This window comes from Macaca nemestrina, chromosome X, assembly GCF_043159975.1.
Source record: "Macaca nemestrina isolate mMacNem1 chromosome X, mMacNem.hap1, whole genome shotgun sequence".
Classification (NCBI taxonomy): Eukaryota; Metazoa; Chordata; class Mammalia; order Primates; family Cercopithecidae; genus Macaca; species Macaca nemestrina.
In genome coordinates, this window is record NC_092145.1 from 129,625,082 (window position 1) to 129,652,379 (window position 27,298).

At 40.7% G+C, this 27,298-nt stretch overlaps 1 protein-coding gene across 12 annotated transcripts in view; it reads left to right on the top strand.

The window, feature by feature from the left end:
* Positions 1-20,593: 20,593 nt before the first annotated feature.
* LOC105490353 (TGF-beta activated kinase 1 (MAP3K7) binding protein 3) overlaps positions 20,594-27,298 on the top strand; it is a 67,630-nt gene continuing 60,925 nt past the window's right edge. For 5 of the 12 annotated variants that reach the window (XM_011755869.2, XM_071088823.1, XM_071088824.1 and 2 more), the window contains exon 1: positions 20,595-20,740. The gene's annotated coding sequence lies outside the window, so the exon portion shown is untranslated. Of the gene's footprint in view, positions 20,741-21,006; positions 26,332-27,298 lie in introns of those variants that run through there. The other 7 variants (XM_011755862.2, XM_011755868.2, XM_011755864.2 and 4 more) reach the window with 4 other exon arrangements.

Genomic DNA, 27,298 nt, shown 5'->3' on the forward strand with positions numbered 1-27,298 from the left:
CATTGGCAAAAATAGAGCTACCTGCAAGAAATTGGAACCCTGAATATGATCTTTGCCTGGGAGTGAGTACATATTTGTAATACCTTGGACGGTGAATATCCTTTGCTGAGAAATTTACTTAAAACTGATCTTGAATTTATGAAATTTGCAAGGCCAGAGCAAAGGCAAATGTTAAACCATCCAATTATAACACCTCCTCAACCCAGGACACACAGAGGACTCTCATGGAAGTTAATTTCCATGGAAGATGAGTTCACAGCAAAAAATCACAAAGCACATGAGGATATTTTCTTCTCTGAGTATTAGCAGACGCTGTTAATCAGCGAATCCATTGCAGGGAACCACCAAAGAAATCTAATAGGTGTAGGAGGAACAATCCTCTCCCTTTTCTCTTATTCTTCTTAAAAAAAAAAAAAAAGACAAAAACAAAAAAACCTTTGCATCTTTACAAACATTAAGAAGAATTGTGCCTTAGTTTGATGTAGACTCTGAGATAAGAATTCAAGTACAAGTAGTTCTTTGGGAGGTAAAGAAATCACCTGTGTGTGGGAGTAGGGGTAGGGGGAGTAATGCAGAGAAGGAAAGGCAGATATGTTATTAAGTCAACTACTATGGGCACCTGGAACTTGACCGCACAGGACAACCCCATGGAGGAAAAGTGTAAAATATACACACATCAGAATTATACTACCCAAGGGGTGAAGGATCTGGGGTATTAATAATGAGATATAATTTATAATGGGTGATAATAACTATAATAAGAGTTTTTGGCTGAGGACTGCCCTCAGAGAGTTGATTCCCTGGCACTCCTAATCTGCTGCACCAAACAGAGTTAGTCCTGCTGGAGGGAGAAGGGCTTGTAGGTCCAGAGATGCAGGTACTGGCCAGCAGAAGTCACAGAGAACACGTTGAAATGATGAAGGTCAAGGGGCCATGGATGGGGCACTGAGAGTGTCTGCTACAAGCAACTTTTGACTGTGTCTCTGCCCTTTCATTCTCTTTGCCATACTCACAGTCCAAGGTATTACAAATTTGTACTCACTCCCAGGCAGAGATCATATTCAGGGTTCCAATTTCTTGCAGGTAGCTCTATTTTTGCCAATGGCCCAGGGTGGGTACACTACTTGTGTGCGTTCTACTTCTACTCTTTGACAAAGGACAGAAAAAACCCTTCCTAGTTCCCACCTTTATTTAGAGAACCTAGGTAGGGGTAGAGAGAGTGCATGCAGAGAATCGAGCCCCTTCTTAGGAACACATTTATAGGGTTCTTTTTCCCATGAGTCTCCTCTCTGCTAGTCCTGGGAAAACTTTATACAGCTTTAGGCAGCTATTATTGATCTGGTCTTTTTCCAGATCTTTCTGTGTCTATCCTGAAGCCTTCAGGACCTTGGGTTTTGATACTCAAACTACTCAGGCTCTTGTAGCCCCCAAACCTTTTCTTTCATAAATATAAGTTCCACAAAGAGCTTCAAAAACCTATTTCGTAGCCCAAAAGTAAATGATTCTCTTTTCTTTCTGTTCATTTTAGTAAGGGGAGGGCTGTGGGGGTAAAAAGTAATTACCAATAATGAAAAACACATTGGTTTATATTGCAAAATACTATTCTGCAATATCACACATATAGGAAATATGGTATTGCTTTGTTTTCTATAAATCACCTTAAATTCTGTTTTGGGTCTCCATTCCCACTGGGCAGATGATCCCAATCATTACTAGCCTAACTCCTCTCTCACTGTTATATCAGAATCCAAGAGTCTTATAGAAAAAGGGGAAAGGAAGGGTCCTGTGTAGTAAGGAATTTGGCCTTGTTCAAAGAGTGTTCTGGCCTTTGTCCTGGCTTTTGAAGGTAACCACTAAAGCCTTGGAATTTTTGGAGAAATGGGACTGTCTTTGTTATCCATGGTCAGCCACTTGGACCACACCCAACAGTGCATGCTAAGGGTGGGGCAAGCCACACTAGATAGTCTTTTGGTGGAGGCTAGACATACCAGAAAGGTTAATTATGTGATGGGGTTGGGAGCTGGAGATTGAATTCAACCACAACTCAAGCCTACACAATGAAGCCCCAATAAAAACTCTGGATATAAAAGCTGAAGTGAGCTTCCTCGGTTGACAGTTTGCACAGAATATTGTTGGCAATCCTTTGTGGGTATTGTTACACATTGATGTCATGAGAGTAATGCATCCTGAGAACAATGGGAGCTTCACATTTGGAATCCTTGGGAATCCTTCCACACTCTGCCCTATGCATCTTTTCCTGATTTTAATATATCCACAGTAACACTATTTATAATAGTCCCAAAGTGGAAACGATGTTCATCAAAAATAGCATAGATAAGTAAATTGTGGTTGCTATGGTTTGAATATCCCCTCCAAAACACAGATTGAAATTTAATTGCTATTATAACACAGGTGGGACTTTTAAGAGGTGATTAGGCCATGAGGGCTCTGCCTTTGTAAACCGTAAAGTATCTGAGACAAGTTTCAATCAATTTGGAAGTTTATTTTACCAAGGTTAAGGGCATACCCATGACACAGCCTCAGGAGGTCTGAGAACATGTGCCCAAGATGGTGGGGTTACAGCTTGATTTTATACATTTTAGGGGGATAGGAGTTACAGACAGACATCAATCAATGCATGTATAGCTTACATCGGTTTGGTGTGGAAAGGTGAGATAACTTGAAGGGGAGGTGGGGTGGGTGGGGGTGAGGGGGTTCTAGGTCATAAGTAGATTCCAAGATTTTCTGATTGGCAAATGGTTGAGTTCACCTAAAGGCCTGGAATCAATAAAAAGGAATGTCAGGGTTGTGGTAAGGGGTTGTGGAGATCAAGGTTCTCATTATGCAGATGAAGCCTCCAGGTAGCAGGCTTCAGAGAGAGAACATGATAAATGTTTCTTATCAGACTTAAAGAAGTGCCAGACTCTTTTTTAATCTCTCCTGGGTCAGGAAAAGACCTGGAAAGGGAAGGGGACTCTCTACAGAATGTAGATTTTCCCCACAACAGACAGCTTTGCAGAACCATTTTTAAATACGTCAAAGAAATATATTTCAGGGTAAAATACTTTGATTTATTTCAGATCCTCTATCTGTCATGTATGTACCTTATCGCTACAGTCTGTTTGGTCAGTCTTAAGATCTCTGTTTTAATGTTAGCACTGGTCAGTTGTGCCTCAATTCCAAAGGGAGGAGGGTATAATATGCCTGACCCTCACTTCCCATCATGGCCTGAATTAGATCTTCACGTTTACTTTGAAATGCTCTTGGCCAAGGGGGTGGGGGGGTGGCCATTTGTAGAACTTACAATTTTATTTTGGGTTTATACTTTCATGAATGGATTACTGCTGTTATCATGGAAGTGGGTTAGTTATCATGAGACTGAATTTGTTACAAAAGCAAGTTTGGCCTGATTTCCTTTGTCTCACATGTTTGCTTGCCCTTCTGCCATGATATGACACAGCAAGAAGGCCGTCACCAGAAGCAGCCCCTTAATCTTGGACTTCCAGCCTCCAGAACTGTGAGCCAAATAGACTTGTTTTCTTTATAAATTATCTAGTCTGTGACATTCTATTATAGTAGCAGAAAAGGATTAAGAGTGTGATATGGTCATATAATGGGATATATATAACAATAAGAATTGACCAAACTAGATAACATACAACAACATGGATGAATCTCACAAACATAATGTTGAATGAAAGAAACTGGAAATGAGATTGTAAATTGTGTGTTTCCATTGAAATAAATTTTAAAACCAGGTAAAACTAATCTAAAATGTTTTAAGTAAGGATAATGGTTATTCAAGGGGGTGGTGACTAAAAGAAAAGAGGGCTTCAGGGATCCTGAAAATATTCTCTTTCTTGATCTGGATATTACATGTGTGTTTACTTGGTGAAAATTTGTAGAACTGCACACTTATGATTTGTGCATTTTAAATTTGTATGTTATATTTCAATAAGAAATTTACACAAACATGGCATTCCTCTCCCCGTTTACCTTTAAGGGCACCTCTCCTCAATGAGCTCAGGGTGTAGAAAAAAATCCAGATGGGAAAGATCTCGTACATGACTTCTGCTTAGGGCAACCAACTTGTCCTGGCTTGCCTGGGACTTTCCTGGTTTCAGTACTGAAAGTCTCATGTGCTAGGAACTGTTCCCCTCTCAAACCCCCCTACAAATCCTGAGCAAACTGGGATAGTTAGTTACCCTATTTCTGCCTACAAATAAAATACAAACTATCCTCTGGGAAGGTGCACAAAAAAAATTACTAACTTTCTGGAATGAAGGAGGAAAAAATAAGAAGAAGGAACATACATTATGATCTCAATACATTATCCTGCCACAATATTTATAGTTTACTCATTATCACAATCAACAAAAGTTCTTTCTGTTTGGGAAATCAAAGACACACTATATCACCTTGAAAAGTCAGAATCTATATTAACCTAAAAGCTCAAGGCACACATGCACGCTCGCGCATGCACAACCATCTGAACCTAGATCCAGAGGGAGATACTCAGTTGGAAAGTTTACTTTCTAAAAGGTCAAATTATTCTCCCTGAAGTTCCTGTAGACAAGTGATTTTAGAGATAGAGGCCCCTTGAGATCTAAAGGAAATGCTATGATAATACAAATAAACCTTCTTGCAACCCAGCTGTGACATTTGATACCAGGGGGAATATGACTGAAAATACACAGTGCCACTCTGGCTTTTATCAAATGAAAAAGGAATTGTCAGAGACAAGTATAACTTGCAAAAACAAAAACCAAAACATGAGAATTCCCATTTATAGTTCAAAGGATGAAGATGCTAAAGGGAGTGGCAATGGTGGGCTGTAGAATAACTACCAAAAAGAAATAAAATATTGAGCTCAACCTTGGCCAAACATTTCCAAAATGGAAAGCGAAAGAGAAGACGACGACCAGTTTAAATTAACTTCCTAGTCAATAAGTCTCTTGAAGTGTTGTTCCTTTAAAGTCTTCTATTACACAGTGATTAAATGTGCTTCTACTCTGATTAAAAACATTTTGTGGGCTCATTTCTCCTATTCTAGTTCTATAGCACTTAATGTTCCCTCCAAAATTGCTTTGGGGAAAGCAATCTCATGTCAGGGAAATGAATTCCAAAGTGCTTCCCTATAAGGGCTGAGGGAAATTCACACCTTCAGTGCACAACTTGGAAGATAGCAGGCTTTAGATTGCTTTTGGAAGTTCAAAAAATAAATTCAAGAAATCTGATGTTGAGTGAAGTAATCTTTAGACAGTTCACGTACACATTTAGTCCTTAGAACTATTATTACCAATATTCTTCAGCAGAATATACTTGTTATCCAAGTGAACTATTTTAACAGCATGTTTTGTAAGCATGAGCTTTTATAAAATATCTCCTTTTCAGAGATGGTACTTTAACATTTTGCCTTTCCAACTTTTGGACACACTATGTATTTAAACAATGAACATGCATAACTTAGATTTAGCCACAGACTAGAAGGGCCCACTATGCAGCTTTCTGGATCTTTTCTGTCTTGCCCTCTTCCCTCCAGTCCTTTCTCCAATATGCATATCTCCCTCCACTGGACAATCCTTCTGGACTCATGACCAATGATGTATGTTGAGACAGCTTGCTTGGCCTTGAGTCCACTTGGGAACAGACCCTTCAAAGCCTCTTTCACACATGGCTCTGTTATTCTTTCCTCCAAATCGATCCTCTAGCAAAAGCTATAGCTTAACACAATTCCAGTGAATATCATTCACGTATATGATAGAGGGATGCCACTCAACTAGAGTTGTGTGATGTCCAGACTCTGTCTCACCCCTCAGTCCTTATTTTTCTTCACCTGAAATAAGTACTGGTCACTTGTTCACATTCCCCCTAAAGCTGTGGTCTCCATGCCTTGTTTACTGTTTACCCTGTGAATAAATAAGATTTTTGATGACACTTTCCAATATATATGCATACCTTTATTTATAAAGTATATACATCTGCATATACATACACAGATACAATATATACATACTCACACATTAAAAAAACTTTTAAAAGTTTGTAATACAAACTAAATATGAAAAGAACTTCTGATAATTTTTGAGATCATCAGATTGGATGAAAAAACAAGACCCAAATATGCTGCTTACAAGAAATCCACTTTGAATTTAAAGATGTAAATAAGGTTAAAAATAAAAGCGTGGGAAAATATATACCACACTAACACTAGTAAAAATAAAGCTGGAGTGGCTATACTAACATGAAAGTAGATTTCAGAGCAAAGAATATAAGGGATACAGATGGTCATTCCATAATGATACAGGAGTCAATTCATGAGGAGTACATAATAATGCTAAGTATTTATAAACTTAATAACAGAGCTTCAAAATACATGAAACAAAAACTGATAGAACTGAAAGGTGGAATAGATAATTCCACATTTACAGTTGGAGATTGAAACAGCCCTCTCAATAATCAATCCAGAGTAAACAGAAAAAACAAGTAAACAAAAAATCAGCAAGTATGTAGGAAACTTGAATAATACTATGAACTAAAGTGACCTAACTAACATTTATAAAACATTCTGTGTACCAAGAGCAGAATACACATTCTTTTCAATTACACATGGAATATTTAGCAAGATAGACCATATTCTGGGCCACAAAGCAAGTCCCAATGAATTTAAAAGGATCCATATTTTGCGATGTGTTCTATAACCTCAATGAAATTAAATTAGAAAACAATAACAGAAAGATCTCTGGAAAATCCTCAAATAACAACTTTAAATAACTTACAGATCAAAGGAGAAATTAGAAAGAATTTTTAATTATATAAAAACAAAAATATAACAAATTAAAATTTGTGCGATGTACCTAAAGCAGTGCCTAGAAGAAAAGTTACAGCACTGAACACCTATTTGAGAAAAAAGCAAAGATCTCAAATCAATGATCTCAGCTTGCATGATAAACTAGGAAGTTAAATGGTAACTTAAATGGTATATAAGCCATTGGGATTCCTCTCCCTCTGAATTCCCTTTTTGGAGGTTTTTTGCTCAGAATCTTTTATTTTTTATTGTTATTTATTTATTTAGAGATGGAGTCTTGCTCTGTCACCCAGGCTGGAGTACAGTGGCATGATCTTGGCTCACTGATACCTCCACCTCCCAGGTTCAAGCGATCCTCGTGCCTCAGTCTCACCTGGCTAATTTTTGTATTTTTAGTAGAGACGGGGTTTTATCATGTTGGCCAGGCTGGTCTCGAACTCTTGACCTCAAGTAATACACCTGCCTTGGCCTCCCAAAGTGCTGGGATTACAGGGGTAAGCCACCACGCCCAGCCTTACTCATGACCTCTTTCTGTGACTGGTGATGACAAATGGGCCATATTCCTTCTTTTCCTCACTCATTCGCCTAAGAAAAAGACCTCTACTCCTACTTGTACCCCTTAGACACTTGAGAAGAAATTAAGTTTGGGCTCAGGAGAAAGGACACATAGGAAAGGCCCCTTAGGCTAGTTTCCAGTCTAGGCAAAAACAGTGCTCAATGCCATACTGATCCAGTCTATGTTACCTGGGCCGAGATGTCCACTTGGAGTTTTGGACGGCCATCACTAAATACTCACATCATGCTGTCTCCTCTTTAGACTTGAAAAGACCTAATTCTCTTTTGACTACTTTAGTTAAATATTTCCAGTGTATTTTAGAATTTTTTTTTAAATGTATTTATTATTATTATACTTTAAGTTGTAGGGTACATGTGCATAATGTGCAGGTTTGTTACATATGTATACTTGTGCCATGTTGGTGTGCTGCACCCATCAACTCGTCATTTACATCAGGTATAACTCCCAATGCAATCCCTCCCCCCTCCCCCCTCCCCATGATAGGCCCCTGTGTGTGATGTTCCCCTTCCTGAGTCCAAGTGATCTCATTGTTCAGTTCCCACCTATGAGTGAGAACATGCGGTGTTTGGTTTTCTGTTCTTGTGATAGTTTGCTAAGAATGATGGTTTCCAGCTGCATCCATGTCCCTACAAAGGACACAAACTCATCCTTTTTGATGGCTGCATAGTATTCCATGGTGTATATGTGCCACATTTTCTTAATCCAATCTGTCACTGATGGACATTTGGTATTTTAGAATTATTAAAAGGAAATTCATTGATTTCAATGTATTAATTCAATAAATATTTATTGAGTGTGCACCAAGTACTGCTCTGGGCACCAGGTATGTAGCAGTGAACAAATAGGCAAAATTTCTTATATTTCTATTGGTATAAAAAACTATAGCAATATGCATTTCTCAAAGTCTATTGGCTTTGTCTCAGAACTTCTTAGAATAGCCATTATTCCCATTTTTAAATAAAATTGGTATTTAATTTGTATTTTGACAGTGCAAACTAATGAAGGTATTTTTTGTGCTAGAAATGAGGGAATCTGGAGTGCAGTTATCGGATGAAATGAACATCAAGAAAATGACATAATAAATAATATGAACATGCTGAGAAGAGAAGGAAAAATCTCTGTGACAATCATTCATTTTTTATTCTCTTTAAAGGTTTATTTTATAATGTAAGAAGGAAAGAAATATCATGAGGTATTTAGAATATGTTATAAGCTCCAAATCAACATTGAATATTTCTAAAAGGAAACAAAAGAATTTCAGAAGTAACTTCAGCAATCCGACAACCATATTGAAAAAATTATAATAGTGCATGGCTTTTCTCACCTTTGTAGCTTTTAAAATCAGCAGGTAGCTGTTTTGTTAGACTTTCAAAATTAAGTTCTTTTTTATTTAGTTTTTGACATGACCCAGAAAGTCAGGATTTGCTAGTTATGAGATAATCTTTAGGCTTCTATACCAGTCATATCAAAACTAGCAAAAATTTAGCCACAATTTTTTGTTTTGGTGAGGAGGAGGCTGTCTGGGTTTCCTTTTTACAGTGAGTCCTTTCATGCTGTATTGTATGGCAATCTGAGGGTGCCAGCTTTCTATTTCATTGGCCCCATGCCTTCTGCAAGTTGCTGACTCACTTTATGGAATGGAATTAAGAACCTGTCCAAATCAATAGGCATTTGTGTGAGCATGCAAGTTCTTCCCCAATATCCATTTTCTCTTTCTTCCATGGAAATAGAAATTTTAGCTAGTAACAGTATTAACAAAGGTCAGCAAGATCTTAGAAGATAACTCATGAGCATAGCAAGCAATGGCATTGGGGTAAATGATAAGAAAGATTCCAAATGTTTGGGGAGTGTATGCTGTATCTGAGTACTTATAACAACATCCTATAGAGTGATGGACCCCGGTGAGAGTTAGACAGAAAGCAACAAAAATGGAAGGGAACATAGCTCTGTCAAGAGTACGTTCTTTGCCCGTGGCCTGCAATTTCAGAGTCCTACGCGATTGAAAAAGCCATCTGCTTTCTGCAACTTCACAGTAAAGCAGCTTAAAGAGGCTGCAGATAAAGGAAGACTTGGCAGGAAATAATATTGTGGCTCCTCACACATCTTCCTCTTGACCAGTAAATCAGAACCAGAGCAGAGGTAGAGATCATGTTAAGTATGCCAACTTCTCACACAAACCTATTCAGAAGAACCTAAGGAAACAACTATTAAGTTCAATGAGAGGAAGATGAATCAGCACAGAGAACAGTGACAGCAAAAGAATTTACCTGGAAGAGATCTTAGACTATGGTTACTTTTTTTTTTTTTTTTTTGAGACAGAGTCTCGCTCTGTAGCCCAGGCTGGAGTGCAGTGGCGTGATCGTGGCTCACTGCAAGCTCCGCCTCCCAGGTTCACGCCATTCTCCTGCCTCAGCCTCCCGAGTAGCTGGGACTACAGGCACTCGCCACCATGCCCAGCTAATTTTGTGTGTGTGTTTTTAGTAGAGATGGGGTTTCACCATGTTAGCCAGGATGGTCTTGATCTCCTGACCTCGTGATCTGCCCGCTTCAGCCTCCCAAAGTGCTGGGATTACAGGCGTGAGCCACCGCGCCCGGCCGACTATGGTTACTTCTATATGTAATTGGCAAGTAGCAAATAGACCAGAATCCTATTGAGTAGTAGAGGGAATCCAAAAGCCACAGAAACCAAAAGGCTGGTTTGCAAATGCCTATCATGATTAGAGCCCTCATGTAGTGTTAGGAACCCCCAAACTTCTCAGTAGGAAACAGGCTGTGAAAGCTGAGCAATCCCCAAGAACCGCCCACTGCAAATATGGCCATAATAATCAATGAAAATGAACCTTCCAGAGAGCAGAGACAAGGTCCATAAAGGACAATGGACAAGGAGTTTTCTTAAGAGAGCAGAGCTAAGGGCTGTCAGATGAGCTAACTAAGAAATTCAATCCAATGTTAGGACAAGGAGCTTTTGCATTTCCAAGCCAGTAGGACTTAATAAGTACCATGAACTAATAATGACTGCTCAGTGGTTCCCCTTTTCCCTTTCCAACATCAGTGTTTCTGTTCTTATTACCTTGTTCCTAGTCCACCATTATGTTGTGAATGGGGCACATAACTTGTCTTGCTTTTTATAAATCACAGGATCACAAGGACACACATCTGAGCCTGATATAGAGGATCACACATCAGCACATCATTCAGAGATCCTGGACTTTGAGATGTATGTGGTAACAGACTTGTATTTTGGAGTTTTCTTCATTGGTAACTGGTGAGTTTGTTCTATGTGTGGCTGGAAAGTCCAAGATCAAGGAGCTGCCATTTGGTGCCTGGTGAGGGCCTTTTTGCTACGTCCTCACATGGCAGAAGAGCAGAAGGGCAAAAAGGACAAACGTTCCCCACTCACATGGCAGAAGAGATAGATAAGCAAAAGCTAGCTAGTTCACTACAGCCCTTTCATAAAGTTGATAATCCCATTCATGAGGGCTCTGTCTTCATGACTTAATCATCTCCTAAAAACTCCACTTCTTAATACTACCACATTGGGGTTTAAGTCCCAACATGAATTTTGAAGGGGACACAAATATCCAAACTATAGCAATGGTACAGGCAGAAGATTGGAGAGACTGGAGAGCAAGAGGGAAGAGTTTGCAGTATTTTTCTCCCTCTTTTTCTGATTCTTAAAGCATCTCTTCCATGGATTTACCTGTTGCCAAACCAAACCTCCCTTGATGGTCCAAGCTACTACTGGACAATTCTGACCAGGCAGACATAGCCATGGTTCAGGTTCCCTTTAAATTGCCCTGGATTCTGGGATCTGGTAAAACCACCTCCTCCAAATAAATGTTTCCCATCCCTAGGGATGGCAGCATCTTTCTGCTGTTGCCATTCTCAGGGTAGTTTCATCACTGACTTCTCAGCTTCTTCATTATTTGTGAAATCAATTTCCTCTTTAATTTTTCCTTTTTTGACAGTATTAGAGTAGTTTCTGTGCTTATTGCTGTGCCCTGTCTTAATACACAGACAATATAACCCTCTTAGAAACAAGAGCAATAATGATAGTCATATCATTATTGACTCAGTTTTTTAATCTGAAAAAAGTGGCTTTGGAAAATAATATAAAAGAAATAAAATATTTGCATAAAGATGTCCATTTTAGCATGACATATAATAGCAGAAAATTGGAAACCACTTAAATGTCCAATATTTTTAAATGGCTTAAAAAATTAAAAAAATTAAATGCTGTGGTAACAGATGATACCCAAATTTCAGTGATTTATCACAGATTTATTTCTCATTCACATTACCTACCCTTTGCAGGTTAGCTATAGCTCTGCTTCATCCTAGGACCCAGTTGGAAGGACCAGTCCCCATGTTGGTCTCATGGCAGTGGACAAAAAGTATGGACAGAGTAACAGCTCTTAAAGCTTATGTTCAGATGTGGAATATTTCATTTCTGGACAAATTCCACTGGCCAAAGAAAGTCACATGACCAAGCCTGCTATCAATGGGACAGATACTACTCCTTCAGGGAGGCCCCTCCCCCGGAAGAGGTTCTATAGAGATGGACCCAGAGGAGAAGGGAAGGAAATTTGTTGAAGAATAATAAAACCTACCACATTAATGAAGACTATGAAGAAACATGGAAAATGTTTGATATGAAGAAAAGTAAAGTAAGAATCTACAAAAAGAGTTTACGTATACCATCATGGTGAATTCTGGTAACTGTTCACCAAAATCCATTCTAACCTGCTTCCTAGGCATATAAAGTTAGATGTAGTCATATGATTAAGTCCTAGTCAATGAGATATGAGTAGAAGGGATGTGTAATACTCCCTGGCCAGGTGCCTCCTTTACACATTTTTTGTCATCTACTAGCTGGTATCTGTTTGTGGCAATCCAACCTCAACCTTGTAGGTAACAAGGCTATAGAAGTTATAGAGGCACAAAGCAAGAGGACCGTGGGTCCCTAGATCACCATGTGGAGGAGAACACCTGTCAACCTACAATACCTGACCTAGACTGTTATGTTAGGGAGAAATAATTGTGTTCTTTAAGTCACTAAATTTTGAGGATTTCTTTTGAGTTCTATTAGCCTACTCTAACTGATACAAGTATTACTGCATTTGTAAAAGTAAATGATCCTGTCACTTCCTTCAATTTAGATGTCGTTGTCTCCATGAAGCCTTTCATGAGTCCCTCAGTCCAAATTAGGTATCTCTACTAGGTGCTCCTCATATCTACCCTTATTACACTTTATTGTACTTGTTTGTGTATCCATCCCTTTAAATAGAAAGCTATAACCACAGATCTTTGTTCACTGCTATGATCCTGGCTTCTAGCATAAGACATAACATCACAGAGCCTCCTTATATATTTGTTGAATGAATGAATGAGTAAAAAGGAAAGTAATTGTTTTATAATAATAGAATTACAGACGATTAAATGTAATATTTTAAATAATCATCCACTGACTTTTGACTATAAGTTAATATGCTTTATTTATAATTTTCTAATCAAATATGCCAAATTAAGTATTATCAATGATTATTCCTCAACATGTCTTTTGGACATTACACACATGAATCATAATATGAACTAGTGGGGTTTTTTCATTTTTTGGAATTTCATTTTGAGACAGGGTCTTGCTCTGTTACCCAGGCTGGAGTGTAGTGGCATGACCATGACTCACTATGGCCTCAACCTCCCAACCTCAAGCAATCCTTCCATCTCAGTCACCCAAATAGCTGGGACCACAGGTAAGTGCCGCTATGCCTGGCTAAGTTTTTAATTTTTTGTAGAGACAAGGTCTTGCTGTGTTGCCCAGGCTGGTCTTGAACTCCTGGGCCCAAGTGATCCTCCCATCTCAGCCTCCCAAAGTGTTGGAATTATAGGTGTGAGCCACCATGCCCAGCCTGAAACTGGTTTTTAACCCATCTGGGTTTGAAAGATCTATGCATGCACCTTATCAGCTACTCCAAGACTATTCTTTGTCTAAGGAATATCAAGAGGACTCACTCGCATGCACCATGATTTAGCATCTCCCAACTGTTCCCTCTCACATCTCTGAGCTCACAACAGTGAGTCAGAAGATTGTAGAAAAAGAAGTTAGAAAGAGTTCTTATGAGAGCATGAGATTTGAGAGTAAGCCAATCATCATTTTAAGTAGCAAAAGGAAACATTAGCTGGGCATGGTAGCTCATGCCTGTAATCTCAGAACTTTGGGAAGAAGCAAGTCATCTTTTTAAGTAGCAAAAGGAGATGTTAGCCGGGCATGGTGGCTCACGCCTGTAATCTCAGCACTTTGGGAGGCCAAGGAGGGCAGATCACCTGAGGTCAGGAGTTCAAGACCAACCAGCCTGACCAACATGGTGAAACCCCGTCTCTACTAAAAATACAAAAATTAGCTGGGCGTGGTGGCTAACACCTGTAATCCAAGCTACTCAGGAGGCAGAGGCAGGAGAATCACTTGAACTGGGAGGCAGAGGTTGCAGTGAGCCAAGACTGAGCCATTGCACTCCAGCCTGGGTGACAGAGCAAGACTCCATCTCAAAAAAAAAAAAAAAAAAAAAAAAGTTAAAAAGCTTTAACTTTCTCCTAGGTAAGATGGAAATAATAATAAACCTTAATTTTGAATTTTGTTGTTTTATTTATAACAACTGGACATATATTTACTCATTTTTATTATAAGTTTACACATGACCTCCTTCAGGACAACTGCAGACAACTCTGTCCCACCCATAACTTTTCCCAACCCCCACTCTCCCAAACACTTCCTCCAGGCCCATAGCTTCTAGAACACCAAAGGCATGAGCTATGGCTTCATTTGCTACATTCCATTATGCTTATTTGTTTATGTGACATTCTTTCTAATAGGCTGCAAATACCTTGAAGCCATGGACTTTGTCTTATTCATCTCGGTATCCTCAGAACATGGCTCAATAAATGTATGTTGAACGATGAATTAATCCCTAAGGCTGTGAATAAATGATACTTACTGTTTCTGGTGTTCCTGGCAGAGAGCTCATTGCATTTGGGAAGGGAAGGGCTGAATTCCCATCTTGGCTGGACCAGTTACCTATTACCTTGGGCAATTCTCTTAACCTCAGTTTTCATCTGTCAAATGTCTCTTTGTACTATTACATGTTTACTATGAAAAGGAAACTCTGTGGTTCAGGAAAACCTCAAAACCATCAGGAAAAAAAGCTGCTAAAACAAGCCATTTTTTAATGTGTATTGAAGGGTAGTCTATAGTCTTCCCAAAAGCCAAGAATACTCTCAGCTACAATATTTTGTAAGCAGTATTGATTCATAAATCACTTACTTTGGGTGGGGAGGGGTTTAAATCCTGCCCCTGTCCACTCACTGTGTCACCTTAGGTTCTCCAGGTGTGTTTCCTTTTGTAGAATTACAATTAATTTAACACATGCTTATTGAGCACTTATGTCTTGAGTATTTATTACATGTTGAGCCCTAAGCAATAGGCAAAAATTGGATTCATTTTATTGAAACAATATAAATATTTTTGGTCACTTTGCTTTCTGTATTAGTCCATTTCCAGGCTGCTAATAAAGAGATACCCAAGACTGAACAATTTACAAAAGAAAGAGGTTTATTGGACTTACTGGTCCACATCGCTGTGGAGGCCTCACAATCATGGTGGAAGGTAAAAGGCACATCTCACATGGTGGCGGCAAGAGAGAGAATGAGAGCCAAGCGAAACAGTTTCCCCTTATCAAACCATCAGATCTCGGAAGACTTATTCACTACCAGGAATACATTATGGGGGAAACCGCCCCCATAATTCAATGATCCCCCACTGGGTCCCTCCCACAACACATGGGAATTATAGTAGTACAATTCAAGATGAGATTTGGGTGGGGACATCGAGCCAAACCTTATCACCTTCCCTATACTCAGTCATGATCTTGAGTATTCAAACCATTCATTTCTTAAACTCTTTCATTCATGATATATTCATTTAGAATCTTTTCTTTGCAAGTGACAGAAAACATATCCCAAACAGGCTTATGCAAAAGGAAAAGAGATCATGTAACTAATAGTATAGAAGATAGGACTGGTTTTAAGTACTGCATGATGCAGGAGTACAAATGATATCCCCCAAATCTAGTTCTTCTGTCTCTCTCTTTATCCCTCAGTTCATTACCTTTGGGTTGGTACTGTTCTTTAGACAGAGTCCCCACTATAGTCATGATATAGAACTAATTAATAATTTTATATTCCCTCTTTCAGTGTCTTGGTATAAGAGGGCTCAATTCAGTTGTTTCTTGTGCTTATGATAGGGAAAATTAGAGTAGGTTGCTCTTAATTCTTCTAGCAAGCTCAGAAGGCATTCTTACACTTGTTATTTAAGGTACTGGCCAGTACAGGGGCAAGTATTAAATGAAGGTTAGGTGGGAAGCAGAGTAGGGGGTAGAATATACAGAAAAAAAATTAGATTATAAGAAACCACTTTTCCATTGAGAATCACTAAATCACGAAGTAAAAATCAAGGGGTCTACACAGAACATTAACATAGTTTAAATAGGGTATTTTAGTACAAAGAGCAGATTTGTCTAAATGTGATCCTGAGAACTCATGTTGGGTTACAGGCAAAAAGCTAACTGGAACCAGGGATCTGCCCTTTTACCAAAGAGAAAAGCTGCACCCAATTTCAGCTTCCCATAGGACTTCTTCCCCTCATAGAAGAATTGTAATATCTAATTAACCCCAAGGTCCCAGACAATGCCTATAAACAGTTGGCACCGCAACTTCAGATTGCCTGGCATCAAGCAGCCCGAGTAGTCCATCACTGACAAGGCTTCTCTTAGACTTGCACTATAAGAAGGGAAAGCAAAGGGGCAAGGGATTCTCTCAACTGAACCCAGTGTTACCCTTCAGGCCCAGCAAGGGCTCCCTCTTACCAAGGCTCAATTAGCTATTACTGGCCTGATCTACCAGCAGCAGAGATCAACAGTGAGCCCACAGTACAGCACCATTTCTCAAGGAGACCAGCCACTTTGGCAGATTGATTACTTTGGATCCTTTCCACATGGGGTGTGGGGCATGCAGTTCATTCTTGCCAGAGCTGATTCATACTCTGAATATGAGTTTGGCTTACCTATCCACAGTTTTCCCATGAGCACCACCATTCAGAAGTTTACAAATGGTCATATAGTAACATGGTATCCCACAAAGTATTGCCTTAAACCAATGGACCCATTTTACTGCAAAGGAGTTGCATATGACAATGAGAACTGCTGGCATCATATACCTCATCATGTAAAAGCAGACAGCCTCATGAAATGGTCCATGAAAGGCCCAGCTAACTTTTTAGCTTTTAGACCATACCTTGTGGAGTTGGGAGTGACACCGAATGTCGTTGGTCCCATGAATAGCCTCTATTCTTTTTACCATGAGTGACCCCATGTGAGACCAGAAGAAAAACTGCCCAGTTGAGCCCACCCCAATTTGTTGACCCACAGCATAATGAGCAAATAACATGATTATGATTTTAGACTATTGATGTTTTGAAGTGGTTTGTTGCAGGACAATAGAATATTGATACAACAGGTGAGGCCAAAAATATCTGAACTATCTGAAATGATACATAAGATGTGTCTGATACAGGGGAAAAGAATGCATACTAAGTACTACCACATTCCAAAGAGAGCTCCTAGGCACTTCTCTACAGGACTCACTGCAGAGGTGACAAAACCGGTTCTATGACCTCACTCAAACACTTCCTCCAGCCTAAATAAGAGAAGACTACAAGGGTGAGGTATCTTAGTTATTATCTTCAAGGGGGTGTTGTAGATTTTCTCTCCCACTGCAAAGGGGGAAGCCAATGAGAAAAATGAGAGTGAGGTGGCCTCTGAGAGCTGATTAAGAATGTCTTCAAGACATATCACCCTCCAGATGGTTGGTCACTGAACTGAAGCTATCTGTAGGTCCAACCCAGAGAGAAAGTTTTAGGGAGAGCCTGCTATGTATCCCTGGAGTTTGGAGGCCCATGTCAGTATAGACACTGACACTGCCTCTTGTCAGAATTCTAAAGGCAGAAAACTTGCTGGAGCAGCAATGACAAGGCAGCATGTCTGTTGTTCAGTATGGCAAGGACATGTGAACTTCTCATGGATCAGGTGAGTGTCTCAGAAGGCAAAATAGCTTGAGCTATTTGCTTGTGCCTGCCAAAGGGCTTGCCAGTTGTTGAAGTAACACTGGCAGTAAGAAACTATGGGTATTCCACAAGAGACAGGGGCTGAGGAGAAGTTTAAAAGGATTGAGTCCATATTTAAGAAATGTGCAGTGAAGGGGGTCCTGAACAATCATACTCACCCTATAAGAGCCAGCATTCGGATGCCAGTCATATAGAAGGCATTGACAACCAAGAGAGGACTTACAGCAGCACTGAAAAGTAAGAGAGACAAAGGGCTGAGAAAAGAGAGGCTAGATGGAAGAAAGAGCTTCATTTGTGTCCTGACAGGTACTCCTGAATCTTCCCAGTGGGACCCTAAGAAGAAGTCACAGAAGAAATCAACAGAGAGCCAATTTTCAGCATTTTCCATGTCCAGAAAAGACAAAGCCATGTTATGAAAGGATCAGTAAAGCAACACCTTGCCACCTCCATTTCTATCACCCCCGGAGGAGATACAGCTATGGTTAGCAAGATGGGGTAGGAGAAGTAGAAGCCTAAGGGACAGAAAGAGAAGGGTTACACCTGCTTCCTTGACTCGAAGCCCCTCATCGGTGGCAGGATCCAACTGGGAGAGAGGACAAGATATAATTTCAAATAAGGTCCGAGTTTTGATTATTTTATGGGTCTTCTGGTTGTCCCCTCAATGTTTTTTCCAAAGTCATGGAATGTTTAGCTAGTTACAGGACTGCTTAGAATAAGACCACGTTTCACAGTCTCCCTTGCAGGTAGATGCAGTAACGTAATTAAGATCTGACCAATGGGTTGTGAACATAAGTTGATGCTAACAACTTCTGGGTCATGCTCTTAAAGGAAATGGGTAGGCTTTCTCCCCCTTGATGACTGAAATGTGATGTGGTGCTGAGCCATTCTGGACCATGTAGACTAGGACAACAGTCTAGGAATGGTGGAGCAAGAAGACATAGGGAGACTAAACCATGGCTCAGTTTGTAGAACAGAGCTGCCGTGTTAGTCCACTTTTGCCATGTAATAAGCAAAAGTCTCAGTGCCATGCTACTGAGACTTTTTTTCTCACTCATGGTTTTGTGATTTGGCTGGGGCTGCTCTCCTTGGTCCGAAACCTGAACTTGAAGCAGGTTTTCTACAAATGTTTCAGCACGATGGGCCCCACTGTGTGGGGTGTGTGATAGGAGTGAATGAACCCCTTTCTGACCACATCCAGCTTCCAAAATGAGTGGCTGTTGACACTGCAGCTGCTCTACTTCAGGATGTGGGTCAAATTCAGCTCCAGTCTAGCTGTTACATTCTCATCCCCAGGCTAGAGGGAGATTGGAAGCTCCCAGAGGGACAGGAGAACTTCCTTCCCATAGCAGCAGTTGGATCGTTTGCAGTTTGCCCACACTTGCAGAGGCAACGCCTTGAGCCCTGCCCAGAGACATAACACCAGCGGATGCTGTTCCTTTCTCAGAGGTCTGAGTTTTACCTCCACAAGGCAACTCCTCTAAACGTATAAATTGTAATAATCCCAACCTCTTCCCGTCCTCCTTCTAGCTCTAGGCATAGTAGCTGCTTCCTGCAGTTGCTACCTCTGTGGTACATTAACAGTTCTCTCTGACCTTACCAGTTGCCTAATAATCAATTCTTGATATTAAATTTTATTGGTTGAAATAATTGGGGTGGTTTGTTTCCTGCTATCACCCCGAGTGATTCACTGGACTAAATCTTATGCCTGTTAGACACCTCTCAAGAATTTTCTCTTTGGCTGGGCGCGGTGGCTCACCACCTGTAATCCCAGCACTTTGGGAGGCCGAGGCGGGTGGATCACCTGAGGTCAGGAGTTCGAGACCAGTCTGGTCAACATGGTGAAACCCTGTCTCTACCAAAACTAATCAGCTGGACTACAGGTACACACTACTCAGTGTCCCAGCCACTCAGGAGGCTGAGGCACGAGAATTGCTTGAACCCGGGAGGCAGAGGTTGGAGTGAGCCGAGATCACACAGCTGCACTCCAGCCTAGGCAACAGAGGAAGACTCGGTCTCAAAAAAAAAAAAAGGGATTTCCTCTTTGATGTATTTTATGATATCCTCCCCCCATATCTGTCACTCCTCTCTGTACTCATTTCTATCACAGAACTTACTGTGCTCAAGTGTCATCATTGTTTTTTCTCATTCATCTCCATCCCAGGCCAATAGCTCCCTGAGGTTACAGCATTTCCTCAGTAGCTAGCACATAGGAAACTGAACAACACACGTTTGAATGAATGAGCAAGAAAAAATAAAATAGGAAAAAGAATTATTCGTATCAGATGGCTCATGTAGCACTAAAAATGAAAGAGAAAGTTAGATGGTGATGTGGGAGACAGGACTGTGGCTGCCAGCTGTGAGGCCATCTGCAAGCACACAGCAAGAAGCTCTTGATCAATAATGTGAACTCATAACAGGATGAAGAAGGTGCAGCTGAGGCTTTGCAAAGAATACTCGGTGACAGAACCCATAAGGACAAGCAAAGGGTTGGAAGACTCCCGAGGACGCAAAAGTGTGTTGGCCATTCGGGCTCCTGAGGGATGACCAAGCCTTAAGGGACGCCTCTCACTTGGTGCCTGGTCCTGCCAAGCCCTTTACTGGGTTTCTTGACTGGGTTTCATTACCCCGCCCCGCGCCACTAGTGGAAACAGGTAAAACCTGGAGAACCAGGTCCTACTTTAGGGGCCGTTCCGGGCATGCGTCATTACCCGCGCACGCAGGCGCAGTAACTTCCTCGGTAACTGGTACTGCCCATTTCCGATATGGGAAGTGTTTGCTCAGGCTTCCCTAATTTATCACCTTTCCTTTGGGCCCCCGCCCTCCTGTTCCTGTGGGGGAAGCCTCGCGAGATCGCCCTTGGCAGTACCCGGCGGCGCCATCTTTGTACCTGGCGAGCGACGGCGCCCGACGGAAGCCCTGAAGCCAGAGCTTGCTTGCCAAGCTCTCGCTCAGACCGGATCTAGGAAATACGAGGCGGGCCTCGGTGGGAGGGACGCACTGAGGGAGGAGGGAGGAAAGGGGGCGGCGGCGGCGGCGGCTCACACCGGATCCCGGCCCCGCACGGCGCGCACCCTGGGGGTTCGGGCGGGGAAGCGGCGCCGGCCCGGACCCCCCGCGGGAGCAGGCAACGGGCGTGAGGGCGAGGCGGCGGCGGCGGCGACCAGAGAGCAGCAGCCGCTTGGTGAGTGTCCGCGGGGAGGCCCGGCACCTGCCGGAGCTGGGACGTCGGAGGCGCCCCCGGGATCGTCCCAGTGACCCTGTGCCTGAGACAGTGGGCGTGTGCGCAACTGCTGGTGTCCCGGGGACTCAGCTCGGCCCGGGACTGCGGCTGACAGCGGGAACTGCGGGGCTGCGGGAGGTTTGCGCAGGGCCTGGCGCGTCCGCGCCCGCCCCAGACGCCCTGAGAGGCCGAGGGGAGAGGGAGTGGCTGGGGTGGGGTGTCGACTTTATTGGCCTTGGTCCCCCCAACGGAGGGGAAGATGCCCTTCCTCGCCGGACCCTAGGCATTGCGGAGAGTGAGCCTCTGTGGACCGGCTTTAAGCCCCCAGGAAGGTGTTTGAGGATGAGGACTAGCAGCACCAGCGTAGGGGCCGTTGAGGGTGTTGAGAGATGTGAAGGTTAGTAGCAGTATAGTAAGAATTGTTGGAGAGAAGGTTTACAGATGACTGTTGGTAGGTGTTGAGTAAGGAGAAAATATTGCTTTCCTTTAAAGATCACACAAGCAGTCCTCTGAGGTCCAACATCAGATTAGTTATTCCCAGTTGGAGTTCTGTAGCTTCCTACCGTGTGCCAGTTCATAAAGTGCGTAAAAGCAGGATTTGAAGGGTGAGGGACAGGTGAGGCATAAAGTAAGCTGCATTAAAAAAATCCGAAGTTTGTTAATGTGTTAAAATTAACACTGTTAATGTGTTAAAATGTAAAGCCTTCTGTTTCTACTGAAATGTAACTTACTTGAATTATTTAAGAAAACTTGCCACCTTTGGTCCAGACCGGGCTTGTCAGTTCGGTGTGTTTCTTCAGTGACGTTTGTCAATCAGGCAGTCATTTTGGCCTACAGTATATTTACTTCTGGTTTCTAAAAGAACAAGAATGAATGAGAAAAGGGAACGGTTTGGCAAACTGAGCTTTCTTTGCGCACTTTTTCATTTTGAAAGGATAAGAGAATTTACTTTTTTCTTTGCTTTAGCAATGATTTGCAGTAGTATACAAGAACACGTGGAAGAAGAAAGAAAGGGTTTTTTGAGATGAGAGTTTAATTTTGCACAGTGTTAAATTATAAGGGGCCTCATCACCCATGGCAAATTTTGTGATGGTATGTTTTTATGAACACCGGAAGAATGCAGGCATATACATATACATGCTTTTTAGTCAGTGTGTGATATGAATCTTTACAACCTTAGGGACAGCCCCCGCCCCCATTTGCTTACAACTGGCTTAATCAAGGGAAAGTTAGACTTCAGTGAAGGTAAATATTAAATATGTGATTTTCATCTTCACATCCGAAAGAACATAATCTGCATTCAATCACCCTGAATTTTCTTCCATATGTTTATTTGATGGAGTCTTCTCTTCAGTTATAGATACCACACTGTGTACAGTTTGTTGGAGCAAACAGAGCTAACGTCGATTATATTCAGGCACTGGAGATCCTCACAGCCACCCCGTGTTAAAAAGATAATGTTATCCCGATTGCACAGAACAATACTAACCTCGAATATTCTTTGGTGACTTCCCTGAGGAGATTATATAGCCCTTAAATTGCAGAGCTAGAACTCAGACCCATGTAGGTCTGATTCTAGAGCGTGTGTTCTTTCACCGTACTCTGCATAAGTTTTTGTGCTGACTGATACAAACTTTATGAAAATGGAAATTTGTGTTACAAAGAAACCTTTCAGTTCTGTTGGTAATCTTGAAAGCTTTCAGTGTCCTTGGCTCCAGATAATCTCAAGGTTTTTTTTTTTTTTCTTTTCGGATGTGTCCATTTTCTAGCCAGAGGTAATATTTGAGTTAGAAGTCTGCTAATCTGTAAAGATTCCTAATAGCTGGTAGTGACCTATCTGAAATTCAGATATTTTCAGCAACTTTGCCTCTTGCGTCAGCATGCCCAAGATACTTCAAAGAACAAATATTTTGTTTATTCTGGTCCTGAATAGTATTTCAAATTACATTATTAAAATGGCAACTATCTATAGGGATTTGAATTTGCTTTATCAGAGCCTGGAGGTACGCATACACACCCCAGCCTTCTCCAGCAAGTGGAGTACTTGACAGCTGACCCTGTTTTTCTTCTCTTTAAAAATTTGATACAAAGGTTTTGGACCCTATTCATGATTTGCAGAAAAGACGGCAGCTCTTCTGGGATCTACCATAATCTGCTATGGGGCAAGGGAATGAAAAGACCTTAACAGGTTCCCAGGCAGTATCTGAGGTGTTGGTGAAACAGCGTGAACATCTTGCCGGTGGTCACTTTTATCTCCCACTGTCTCTGCTGTTGCATTTCTTATGTGCTGCAGAGCCTGCCATCCTGGCCCTTATCTCTGCTCAAGAGAAGGGCTCCACATCTGAGTAGAGTTGAAGTGGAAGAACAGCCACAGAAATCATAAAAAAAGAGAAAAAGATACTAAATATCTGGTACTCATCCTCCACCAAGTCATTTGGTCAGGTTTAGCTGCCTAGTTAATTATCTCTGGCTGAAAGTTCTAGAAAAGTTATGCAATTTGGGATTTGCTGCTTCATTTAAGAAGTACATTGTTCGGGGGCCTTCAGTTAAGTAGTCCTGTCTTCATGGAAACAGAAAAAGAAGTCTTGTGTTCCTCAGTACACATCAGCATGTGTGTGTATTATGTGGCTTTAGAGACTGTTTTAAATAATCCCTTGGCATCTTGATGGGCAATCTTTGATCTGAATAAGTTTTTAAATATAGTTATACTCCCAAGAAAGAGTTAAATAAAATATACTTCCTTACTTGTGAAAGTAATTACTCATGGTATTTGGGCTGTTTATTAGGGCGAAAAAAATCAACAAATGATAATGTAACTGAATGCTTACCAAGTAAACAAAGCCTTTCTGAAATGATTTATATTGCCACTGTATAAAGATAAAACATTGGGAAATTGCCTCATATCTACTTATAAGTTTATTTTCATACCTTCTATATAGTAACCTCAAATGATTACCATGGCCACAAATATTTATTTCTCTAAAAGTGAAATGGACCTGACGAAATATTTGGAACTATCGAACTGAATTAATCCTAAATAAGAACATTTATTATAGTTTAATTCATGGACAGTTCTATTTGTCCAACTCTAACATCCTACTTCCCTCCCTGCTTCAAATTTCTCTACTTTCCATCCTCTCCTTCTGATGCTGTTCCTGCCATTTACCTGGCACCCTTAGTTTTCCGTTGACATTGAAGTCTTTGATAGGGTGGATACTAACAAGGAAGGCACCAAAACTCCTCCAAGTCCCTTCTCCACATTCCCGTGCTCTAGGAGGTCAAGAGGGATGTGGATAAGACCTCTTAACCCACCCTGTTCTTTCTTGAAAAGGAGAACGAGAATAGCCAGAGTGAGGGAGGCACTGTCAAGACCCTCCAATGGTTTCTCCTCCTCTTCCCTCTCCTTAAGCATCAAGGAGGAAAGTTGGTAAAAGCCCACGTGCTGCAGGAACAGGCACTGTACACTCATCCTCTTCAGCAGCCCACCATCTTCGCACTGTTTCCTCACTCCTTTCAGCTGCCATCCCCCCCTCCATCCTTCTTTCCCAGTTGGTCTTGCCTTCCTCATCCCTGGATCTCCTCCCACCCCAGCTCTGCCTTTTTGCCCTCCTTCATAGTGGAAGCCGAAGTCTATGGCCCTAGAGAACCTCAGACTTCCAGTTATGGAAGGGAAGATTTCCTTTTTCTACCTCCAGGGCTAAATGGGTCAGGAGTAGTTGCTGTTATCCTCAGTTGGAATGCTAAATTGATTTTCCTGTAGAAACATTGCCTGCACGGGTTCTGTGTTTTGTTATACTTCTGTAACCTTTTGGACATTTAGGCTTTTGTGAGCCGGCTTGGAAACCTAGCATATTGATCACTGTCTCCTGGAAAGGCAAAATCTGAGTTTCAAATAGATGATTTTAAAAATCAGCTTGTGCTCCAGAAATTGTTGAGGGTTGCCTGCTTTTTGTTAATTATTCACTGAAATGGTAGGTATTAATAGTACACCTTTAGCTGTCCGGAATTAGATTTATGTGGATCAGATGACTCTTCTGGGAGATAAACTGATAGGCTTTTTAGATTGTCAATGAAGAATTTCTAAATTTAGGCACATGTTTTGAAATAAAATTTAAGTTAGTCCCTCTCAGCCTAATATTGTCATTAAAGCAGGCATATCTTGAAGTTTTGTTGAAAGAGCATAGTTTTGGTTTTTCATAAAAGGAATATCTCGTTCCCACCGTGAATTACTGCTGATTTGAAACTTTTCAAAAGTATTGGATCTCTTGCAGTTATTTTACCCTCGTTTATTTAGTGAGTAAATAACATGGGACAGTGTGTTTGTTTTACTTCAAGATTTTAAAATAAAGAGTGTGTTGAGGTTACATACTGTTACCACTGTTTGTGATGTTCAGACAATTAAGTGAGGGATTTGAAGGTGATAAAAACAAAACTAAGTACATTTTAAATTTGTTTTCCATAAATGTGTTCAGTCTTATCTTGGTTGAAGGAAATACTCCTAATAAAAGGCAAGATGGGTTTTTTTTTTTTTAGTTTCCAAACCACTCTTCTGTTTGAAAAATGACTTTCAGTAAGCATGCTCTGTTCATTTTAAGACATTTTAGAGTTTACCAAGTTATTTAATTACACACAGAGTGCGGAGGTTAAAAATATGATCTCTAGCGGTAAAATGCTCAGATGTTCAGATCTGACACTAACTAGCTCTGTGTTCGTGGGCAAATTAATCTCTGACCTTTTCCCCCATTTTTGAAGTGGGGATAATGTGGTATCTACCTCATATAAGGATTAAATGAGCCAGAGGATGTATCATATTTAAAACATGCCTAGCAATGGTGAATATTCAAAAAGAGGTAGTTCTTATTATTACATTGTCATCATCATTACTACTATTACTGTTATTACTTTAGCTACTTTCTAAGATGATATGCCTTCTGTTCTGCGGTGTGGGCATGAAAGATATATTTGTTTACCTGGTAGCAATTTTTTAATGCAGAGTTTATTTGAGAGGTTCAGGGAGAGAGCAGTATGTTAACTGCTGGATACATCCACAATTGGCCATAGTGCAGGAAATTCATAGAATATTAAGCTTATTTTTTTCAGTTACACCATTCCTTTTTTTAGGTATAAAGAACTATGCCTTTTTGATGTTTGAGCAAAACTAGATTATTTGAGTGATTGCAATGTCTTTATTAAAATTCAGTTATCTTGGTATCTACAGGCTAGAGTCTGTGTAGGGGGAGCCTCAATTTCTAAATGATCCATTGGTAAGACTTTTTTTAAGCAGCACCATTTTCCCACAGAAAAATGTCACGTAATAGTGTTCCTATTCCCAAGCCAGCCCAACATATATGAATTTGAATACTGATAGTATTATAAAAACTAACTTTTATGTGTAACAGTGTCTCAGCAGGAACATGCACTGAGTACATCAAGTACTGAAAGATTATGACCACAATCTTGCAGATATGGCAGTAGGGCTATCTTCCTTTGCAGTTCTAGCAAGGACCGTCAAGCCTCGGGAAGAGAACTTTTTCCTCTGGTAGAGGCCGAGGGTAAGTAGTGGAGACTGGTTTCTAGAAGGCAGTAGCTTTTTTCTGGCGTGGCTCCTCAAAAGGCTGTATAGTATAGTGGTTAAACGCATGGACTGTCCACTCAGAGTGCTTATCTTCAAATCTCTGTTCCATTACTTACAGAACTTCCCATCTGTAAAATGTAGGTAAAAGTAGTGCCTCCCTTATGGGGTTCTTAAGAGGATTAAATGTGTTAATACGTGTGTAGCACTTAAAATAGCACCTGACCCATAAGTGAGTGCATAAGAAATGTTATGTATTTTTTAATTATTAAGCTTTACTGGTCTAGGATTTCTAGAATACCTTTGTCTGCTTGGCTGTCCACTGCCCACATCTTCTGCACTAAACAGGATTCTTCTCTTTCCTTTCCACTTTGGAATGGTTTCAGACTTTTCATTCCTGCCTGAAGTATTTTTTAAGGAGTTTTGGGGGATTTATTTTATTTTTTAATGTTGGAGAAATAGCATTTAAAGAGTCCCTTCTGAGAACCCACTCTGTTTCCCCATTTAGGCCTTGTGTTGATGGAGACCATTATTTTAAGAAAGATATTGACTGCGGGCATTTAATTGAGTCAGAATTGAGTTACAAATTTCTCAACTTTTAGTAGTTTTTGCTAAGTCATTTCTTTTTAAATAAGCTTTTTATTTTGCAATAATTTTAGACCTACAATGAAGTTGCAAAGATTATACAGAATTCCCATATACCCAAGTATATATAACCCTGGTACATTTGTCTAAACTAAGACATTAACATTGGTACATTATTGTTAGCGAAACTGTAGATTTTACTCGATTTTACCAGAATCTCACTAATGTCCTTTTTCTGTTCCAGAATACCATGTTGCACTTAGTTGTTAAGTCATTTTTAATTATTTGTATTTATATCATGGAGACCGTCAGTTCTTTAGTGAATAGATTTCTGTGGCTATAAAACCATTCTCTGTTTTAGT